The sequence below is a fragment of the Euphorbia lathyris genome, chromosome 1, assembly GCF_963576675.1.
Source record: "Euphorbia lathyris chromosome 1, ddEupLath1.1, whole genome shotgun sequence".
NCBI classification, from domain to species: Eukaryota; Viridiplantae; Streptophyta; class Magnoliopsida; order Malpighiales; family Euphorbiaceae; genus Euphorbia; species Euphorbia lathyris.
In genome coordinates, this window is record NC_088910.1 from 86121668 (window position 1) to 86131888 (window position 10221).

The 10221-nt window shown below is 38.1% G+C and overlaps 1 pseudogene; it reads left to right on the top strand.

Annotated features, from left to right (window-relative positions):
• The first annotated feature begins 2274 nt into the window (after nt 1-2274).
• Nucleotides 2275-6927, top strand: LOC136218584 (uncharacterized; annotated as a pseudogene).
• The last annotated feature ends 3294 nt before the right edge of the window (nt 6928-10221 follow it).

Here is a 10221-nt window from a genome sequence, read left to right on the forward strand (position 1 = left end):
CAAGGACTTCATGGAGGTGGATGATATCCGCAGAGAGTCATTGTCTCCGCCCAAAAAGGACAAAGGCGAATCTCGCCATCGGGATAAGGAGAAAGACAAGCACTCGGATTCGTCCTCTAGAGGTCGCCGAAGGGGCTCCAAAAACAAATCGGCATTCGTGTCATCATTTACACCGCTCAATGCCTCTAAAAGCGAAGTGCTAATGTGGATCGAGAATAGTCAGCACAAGCGGAGCATTTCATACCCTGAACCAAAAGGGGGGAGTACACCAACACCGGGAAAAATCCCAAAAATTATTGCAAATACCATAGGAAGAATGGCCATGACACGAACGCATGCTGGGAGCTAGCCAGAGAGATAGAAAGGCTTATCGAAAGGGGAAAGTTGGACAAGTTCGTCCAAAATGATAGCAAGAAGGGAGATGGTGACAGATCCAGAGATGATCATAAAAAGAAGGCAAAAGGGACCATCAATGTCATAGCAGGCGGACCTGGATACCAACCTGTGTTGAAAAAGGCAAAAACCACTGCTCTGGATAGGGCATCACTTAATCGCCCTTTTACAGACGTCGGCTCGGAGATCTCTCCTCATGCGGATGACCTGGTCATTACTATGATGGTGGAAGGCTGGGAGATGAAAAGAGTGATGATTGACACCGAAAGTTCATGCAATGTCATCACAAGAGGAGCATTCGCCAAGCTTATGGTCGACCCAATCCAAGTGGAAACCACTATAGTGGACATCCTGGGTGTAACATCTCAATTTTGTGCATTTCATTTCATATAGACATATGCATTACACGACATTATTCAAGACATTAGAAAATAATATTGCATTTTACATGTCATTATGTCATTGGATACATGAAAATTTATGGAGATACTAATATTAGGATAAGTGAAAGTATATGAAATAGATATTTAAGTTTGTCTTAAAAAAAATAGGGACTAAATTGAATAATCTCAAAAGTATAAGGACTAAAAGGTAATTTTCCAAATTTATAATTTAATAATATTATACATAATTTCAGATCTAATAATAATAATAATAATAATAATAATAATAACAATGGTAGTGGTAGTGGTAATAAAAGAGTAATAACTAGATATATGCAAGGGTAAATGAGGAAATTTATTTAAACCACAAAGATAAGTTTCTAGATAGATCATATGATGGATGATCATCTCAAATTCTCCAGAAAATTTAGAGAGAGAAACACTTTTAAGAGAGAGAAAGTGAAGAAAAGAGAAGAAGATGAAGATGAAGTGGTAGAAGAAGAGAAAGGTACTCAAAACTTTGAAGATATTCCGGAGGAAGGTACAAGTCGCCGTCAATGAAGCTAGCGGCTTAGTTGTGAGTATAAACATGATATGAATATTTTGGCTTTTGAAGTTGTGATTGAAATGTTGACATTAATTGATATTTTGTGATATTGTGAATTGTCTTGCTATATTTGATGTGAATTGATACTTGATTTAATTGCTTGTGATGGAATGACTTAAATGCAAAGTATGTGCACATGTTGCATAAAACGTAAATGGCGTTGTGGCATACCAGTCTAGACACTTATGATTACTTGATTATATGGACTACTTGGACCTATATGGTCAGATATATGGACTACTTGGACTTATATGGTCATTTACATGGACTACTTGATTACATGGGCCGAAAGGTCGAATTATGAAATTACAAGGCTGTACAGCAATACATGTGTTACCGTTTATCTGCTACTTGATCCCGGGAAGTGTCTAGCTGGTGGTGTCACAACAAAATTAATAAAAAGGCTTATCATTTGCATATGCATGAATTTGTACGTGTGTATGTGTATGTGATTTATAATTCATTGATTGTTTATATTCACTGAGTGGCGACTCATATAAATCGCTAAATTTTTCAGTTGGTTGATGAAGTAGACGAATAAGAGTTTCTAGAAGGTTCAGATATTGTAGATAGCATGGATGAAAGGTCGGTCTGCTGGGTTCCATCTCATTCTCTCTCCTCTCCTCATAAGCATGTAGTATAAGTAATCTTTTGGACTAAATAAGTTTGTAAACTTTGTGTATAAATACTTATGTATACATTAACGTGTATGTGTTTAATATTACTACGAATATAAGTGTTAATAAATGCTCATGTCGATTGAATAGTCTAAAAAAAAAAAAAAATTATACGTATAGGGGGTGTTACATTTATTGGTATCAGAGCAGGAATATGACCTTAGGGACATACATAAGCGTATATTGCATGACATACATATCATTTGTTTATAATATGATATTACAATCATATAGGGTTGAAGAAGTTGGTGACCAGAATAGAAATGAAAATGAAATGAGGAGAGAGGGACCAGTCAGACCACCTTCTATAGGTGCCCCAAATAATAATCCACAAGCATCACCTGCACATTCTCATGCATCAAATTTGCATCGTCAAGCTCCTCCTTTTGAGCAGAGACAGAATCAAATGGTTCAAAGGGAAAGGAGGTTCGATAAACTGAAAAAGCAAGGTGCTGAAGAATTTACTGGTACCACTGATCCTACACAAGCAGAAAGATGGTTGAAGAGGATAGAGAGGGTTTTCAATTTGATACAGTGCACACCTGAAGAAAAAGTTGACTATGCTGTGTTTTTACTTCAGGGAGATGCATATGATTGGTGGGAAACTATTCCTAACAGTACTGTTCAGCCTCCTGTTTTGACATGGGATGATTTTGTTCTTGAGTTTCGCAATAACTATATGCCAGAAGTGTATTTAGATGATAAAAGGAGAGAATTCTTGAACTTGAAGCAGGGAAAAATGAGTGTAGCTGAATATGAAGTGAAATTTAATCAGTTGTCAACTTATGTATCTTCTTTGGTGGCAACAGAAAAAGATAAATGCAGACAATTTGAAGAAGGGTTGAGGTATGAAATTCGAAGTAAAATTACAGCTTCTGATCTTGAAACCTATCAAAAACTAAAAGCTGCAGCTATTAGAGGTGAAAGGTTGGAAAAAGAAAGAGTTGATTTCCAAACAAAAAGGGGTTATAGTCATTCTAGTGCTGAGCAGAGTGACAAGTTTGTCAAACGTCAAGCTAATTCATCTCCTTCACAATCAAATGCTAGAGGTGGATATTCTGCGAATAGAGGAGGAAGGATGAGTGTTCCATCTTATTCAAGACAGAGTCAAAGGCAAAGCTCAGGATTGAAATCAGCCTGTAATACATGTGGAAGATATCATAAAGGAGAATGTAGGAAATTGACTGGGGGATGTTTCTTTTGTGGTTCCTTAGATCATTTCTTCCGTGATTGTCCAAAAAGGGGAGTGTCGGACAGACAAGGTTCAGAGGCTATAGTACAGAATACAAGGGGGAGTGGGGTTGTTATGCCAGCAGGTAGAGGAAGAGGCAGAGGAGCAACAATGAATACTGCTAGAGGTATTGGTAGATCTGAAGCTCAGGGTTCACAAACTCAAGTTCGAGCATTTGCTTTGAATAGACAGGAAGCCATTGCTGCACCACAAGTTGTGACAGGTAAACTTTCAATTTGCAATCTAGAAGCTTATGCATTAATTGATTCTGGATCTTCTCATTCATTTATATCATCAAATTTGGCATCACATTTGCATATAGATTGTGAATCCTTGGGGTTTGATTTAAATGTGGGGACTCCATTAGGAGAGTTTGTGATAGTAAATCAGGTGTATCGGAATTGTTTGATTCAAATTGGCACGGCAGAATTAAGTGCAGACTTGATATTGCTGAATATTAGAGAATTTGATGTGATACTGGGTATGGATTGGTTGACAAGGCATCATGCAACTATTAAGTGTTTCACTAAAGAGGTTATTTTTGAACCACCGGATCAACCCAAAGTTATCTTTCAAGGTGACCGCCAACTTGTACCAACATGTTTAATCTCTGCCATCAGTGCTTTCCGTTTAATGAAGGGTGGATGCCAAGCATATTTGGCGCATGTCATTGACACTAAAGCAACAGATGTAGCACTTGAGAATATTCCCGTGATAAATGAATTTCCAGATGTATTTCCTTCAGACTTGCCGGGTATACCTCCTAGTCGAGAAGCAGAGTTTACAATTGATTTGATTCCAGGAACTGCACCAATTTCTATCTCACCTTATAGAATGGCGCCAGTTGAATTAAAGGAGTTGAAAACACAATTACAAGAACTACTTGATAAGGGGTTTATCCGACCTAGTGTGTCCCCGTGGGGTGCTCCAGTTTTGTTTGTCAAGAAAAAGGATGGCACAATGCGATTATGTATTGACTACAGACAGTTGAATCGGGTCACCGTGAAGAATAAATATCCTTTACCTCGAATAGATGAATTATTTGATCAGTTGCAGGGAGCACGCGTATTCTCAAAAATTGACTTGAGATCGGGGTATCATCAACTCAAAATTTCAGAACCGGATGTTCCAAAGACGGCTTTCCGAACTCGATATGGGCATTATGAATTTCTTGTGATGCCGTTTGGTTTGACAAATGCACCGGCAGCTTTTATGGCATTAATGAATAAGGTATTTCAAAAGTACCTTGACAAGTTTGTTATTGTTTTCATTGATGACATACTTGTGTATTCAAAGAGCAAAGAGGAGCACGAACATCATTTAAGAATTGTACTGCAGATATTGAGGGAAAAGCAGTTGTATGCAAAGTTTAGCAAATGTGAATTCTGGATGGACCATGTTTTATTTTTGGGACATGTGATTTCAGGTCAGGGTATACAGGTAGATCCTAAGAAGATTGAAGCAGTAGTTAACTGGGAAGCGCCAAAGTCTGTAGGAGAAGTCAGAAGTTTCCTGGGGTTAGCTGGATACTATAGACGTTTTGTTGATGGGTTTTCTCTTATTGCTGCTCCATTGACTAAACTATTACGAAAGAACATTTCATTTCAGTGGACAGACGCTTGTCAGAAAAGTTTTGAGGAGTTAAAAAGATGATTGACTTCTGCTCCAATTTTGACGATTCCTTCTGGCATTGGAGGATTTGTGGTATATAGTGATGCGTCTCATCAAGGTTTAGGGTGTGTTCTAATGCAGCATGGTAAGGTAATTGCATATGCATCGAGGCAATTAAAATCATATGAATTATCTTATCCAGTGCATGATTTAGAATTTGCTGCTGTGGTGTTTGCTTTGAAGATTTGGCGACATTATTTGTATGGAGAAACATTTCAAATTTTTACTGATCACAAAAGTTTGAAATATTTGATGAGTCAAAAAGATTTAAATATGAGACAGCGAAGATGGTTGGAATTGTTAAAGGATTATGATTGCACAATAGAGTATCATCCTGGAAAAGCGAATGTGGTAGTAGATGCCTTAAGCAGAAAACCTGGTAGTGTTTTGGCTCATGTTCAAGTATCTACATTTCCTTATTTGGTGCAATTGCGCGCTATGAATGTTGAGTTAGATTTGAATAGGAATGGAGTTCTATTGGCCAACTTTAAGGTGAGACCAGTGTTACATGATAGAATCAAGGAAGCTCAAATCCGGGATCCACAGTTCAAGGAAATAATGGAAAGTGTAAAACGGGGAAAAAGTAGTAATTTTGCAGTTGAAAAAGGTACTTTGATGATAGAACAAAGAATTTGTGTGCCAAATATTGATAATCTACGTAAGGAGATTCTAGAAGAGGCTCATACTGCTCCATACGCCATGCATCCGGGAATGACAAAGATGTACAATACTTTGCGGTCTCATTTTTGGTGGCCTAGAATGAAAAAAGATGTGGCAGAATATGTTTCTAAATGTCTAACATGTCAGCAGATCAAAATAGAACATCAGGCTCCAATTGGAAAACTACAGCCGTTATCTATACCAGTCTGGAAATGGGAAAGGGTAACTATGGATTTTGTTTATGGACTACCGAAGACTCCAAGCAAGAATGATGCTGTTTGGGTAATTGTGGATCGGTTAACAAAGTCAGCTCACTTTTTACCTATACGGTGGGGTTGTTCACTTGAAAATTTGGCTAAGAAGTATGTCAATGAGATTGTCAAATTACATGGGGTGCCAGTATCTATTGTATCAGATAGAGACCCGCGATTCACATCTCGATTTTGGACGAGTTTACAACATGCTTTGGGTACAAGATTAAATTTTAGCACTGCATTTCATCCTCAAACTGACGGGCAATCTGAAAGAACAATTCAGACATTAGAAGATATGCTTCGAGCTTGTGTTCTTGAGTTCAAAGGTGCGTGGGATGAATATATTGCTTTGATAGAATTTGCTTATAATAATCATTATCATAGCAGTATAGGTATGGCACCGTATGAGGCATTGTATGGAAGAAAATGCAGAAGTCCTATTTATTGGGACGAAGAAGGCATGCGTGTTTTAGAAGGTCCTGAGATTGTGCAAGATGCAATGGAGAAAGTGAAAGTAATCAGAAGCAAACTTAAAGCAGCCCAAGACAGACAGAAAAGTTATGCAGATCAACACAGAAGAGAGATGAAGTATGATGTAGGGGATAAAGTATTTCTTCGAGTTTCACCTTGGAAAGGCGTGATAAGATTTGGAAAGAAAGGAAAATTAAGTCCAAGGTACATTGGACCGTATGAAATCCTTGAAAAAGTTGGTCCTCTTGCTTACAGATTAGCATTACCTCCAGAGTTAGCTCAAATTCATGATGTTTTTCATGTAAGTATGCTAAGAAGATACCGATCAGATCCTACACATATAATAAACGATCAAAGCATTGAAGTTGCTGATGACCTCAGTTATGTAGAAGAGCCAGTGGCAGTCATTGGGTATAAAACAAAACAGTTACGAAATAAAGAGATACCATTGGTTAAGATTCTGTGGAGAAGTCATTCAGTAGAAGAAGCTACATGGGAAACAGAGGAAAAGATGAGAAAAGAATATCCGTACTTGTTTCACGAATCAGGTAATGAATTTCGTGGACGAAATTCTTTATAGAGGGGGAGAAATGTAACATCTCAATTTTGTGCATTTCATTTCATATAGACATATGCATTACACAACATTATTCAAGACATTAGAAAATAATATTGCATTTTACATGTCATTATGTCATTGGATACATGAAAATTTATGTAGATACTAATATTAGGATAAGTGAAAGTATATGAAATAGATATTTAAGTTTGTCTTAAAAAAAATAGGGACTAAATTGAATAATCTCAAAAGTATAAGGACTAAAAGGTAATTTTCCAAATTTATAATTTAATAATATTATACATAATTTCAGATCTAATAATAATAATAATAATAATAATAATAATAACAATGGTAGTGGTAGTGGTAATAAAAGAGTAATAACTAGATATATGCAAGGGTAAATGAGGAAATTTATTTAAACCACAAAGATAAGTTTCTAGATAGATCATATGATGGATGATCATCTCAAATTCTCCAGAAAATTTAGAGAGAGAAACACTTTTAAGAGAGAGAAAGTGAAGAAAAGAGAAGAAGATGAAGATGAAGTGGTAGAAGAAGAGAAAGGTACTCAAAACTTTGAAGATATTCCGGAGGAAGGTACAAGTCGCCGTCAATGAAGCTAGCGGCTTAGTTGTGAGTATAAACATGATATGAATATTTTGGCTTTTGAAGTTGTGATTGAAATGTTGACATTAATTGATATTTTGTGATATTGTGAATTGTCTTGCTATATTTGATGTGAATTGATACTTGATTTAATTGCTTGTGATGGAATGACTTAAATGCAAAGTATGTGCACATGTTGCATAAAACGTAAATGGCGTTGTGGCATACCAGTCTAGACACTTATGATTACTTGATTATATGGACTACTTGGACCTATATGGTCAGATATATGGACTACTTGGACTTATATGGTCATTTACATGGACTACTTGATTACATGGGCCGAAAGGTCGAATTATGAAATTACAAGGCTGTACAACAATACATGTGTTACCGTTTATCTGCTACTTGATCCCGGGAAGTGTCTAGCTGGTGGTGTCACAACAAAATTAATAAAAAGGCTTATCATTTGCATATGCATGAATTTATACGTGTGTATGTGTATGTGATTTATAATTCATTGATTGTTTATATTCACTGAGTGGCGACTCATATAAATCGCTAAATTTTTCAGTTGGTTGATGAAGTAGACGAATAAGAGTTTCTAGAAGGTTCAGATATTGTAGATAGCATGGATGAAAGGTCGGTCTGCTGGGTTCCATCTCATTCTCTCTCCTCTCCTCATAAGCATGTAGTATAAGTAATCTTTTGGACTAAATAAGTTTGTAAACTTTGTGTATAAATACTTATGTATACATTAACGTGTATGTGTTTAATATTACTACGAATATAAGTGTTAATAAATGCTCATGTCTATTGAATAGTCTAAAAAAAAAAAAAAATTTATACGTATAGGGGGTGTTACACTGGGGGTAACAAGGCACACCATCCAAACAAAGGGCCAGGTAACATTAGATTGTGAGTTGGCAGATGAAGATCAAATCTGGAAAGGAGATCTGGAATTCTCCATCCTGGATGGCCAGTTAGCTTACAATATCATCCTTGGGCGACCCTTTATCTCCGAAGCCGCAGCTCTCATCTCCATACGCCACTGAACTATTTTCATCACCACGGCCAAAGGAGGTGTAATGATCCGAGGAAGCCAAAAAGTGGCTCAAGAGACGTATTCGGCATCGTTAATGATTCGCCCGCAGTCTAAAGATGAAGACAAGGAAGAACTTGTCACAACGGCCTTGGGTGAAATAGAGATGTACCTCATGGCGGATGAAAAACAGGTACGGATGGCTAAAGGGCTAACGGGAGAGATTAAGGAGGCTATAACCAAGGTTCTCCATGAGTCAGAAGATGTCTTTGCATGGAAAGATGAGATTCTTCCAGGGATTAGTCCAGATGTGATCACTCACACACTCAACATTGACAAGGACGCGGTCCCGATGGCACAAAAACGAAGAAACCATGGCCCTGAGAGGCAAAAGGTGATAGAAGAGGAGATCACCAAGCTCAAACGGGCAGATGCCATCGAGGAGGTGCTTTATACACAGTGGCTGGCGAATGTAGTCCTCGTCAAAAAGGCAGGCGGATCATACCGCATATGTATTGACTTCACAGATCTCAACAAAGCTTGTCCCAAAGGCAACTACCCCCTACCGTGTATTGATATCCTAGTAGATGGAACCGCAGGACACGCCATGTACTCCTTCACTCATGTGAAGTCAAGTTATCACCAGATCCCGATGGAGCCTTCGGATAGAATCAAAACTTCGTTCGTGACACACCAAGCCACTTATTGCTTCAAAGTCATGCCCTTTGGGCTTAAGAACGCGGGTGCAACCTATCAACGGATGATGAACAAAATATTTGAAGGAAGCAAAGGTGACAACTTTTCTGTCTATGTGGACGATATGATCATCAAAAGTACCACTGTAGAGAAGCATGCGAATGATATAAATGAGGTACTGGGCATACTCCGACATCACAACATTAAATTGAATCCGGAGAAATGTACCTTTGGAGCGACATATGGAAAATTCTTAGGATTCATGATCAGCCAAAAGAGAGTGAGCCCAAACCCCGACAAGATCAAAGCAGTCTTGGAAATGAAAGAGCCACAGAATATTAGGGAAGTGCAACGTCTTAACGGGCGTAATCGTAGCCTTGGACAGGTTTATCTCATGTTCAGCTCGACGATGCCAACCCTTTTATGAAGTAATCAAGAAACAAAAGGCATTCGAATGGAATGAGGATTGTGAGAAAGCCTTCCAGGGGATCAAACGGTTTCTCACGGAACCACCCCTAATGAGTCGACCCTTGAAAGGTGAGAATCTCTACATGTATGTCTCAGTTACAGATAAAGTCATTTGCACGGTCATGATAAGGGAAGAAGATGGCCAGTAATATCCTATCTATTATATAAGCAAAGTATTAAAGGATGCAGAAACCCGATATTCCAAGCTGGATAAAATGGCACTGGCCGTCGTCACCACCTCCATACGCCTCAGGCCTTACTTTCAAGCTCATACTATCATAGTTCGTACAAGCATACCAATGAGTAAAGTGTTGCAAAAGCCAGAAACTTCGGGAAGATTGATGGAATGGGCAATCCGCCTAGGAGAGTTCGATGTTCGTTATGAAAGCCGATCAGCCCTGAAAAGTCAAGTCTTGGCAGACTTTGTGAATGAATTCACTAAAGAGGGAATGAATCTCCCCAAATCTGAAGTTGAGGAATGGACGATGTACACAGATGGG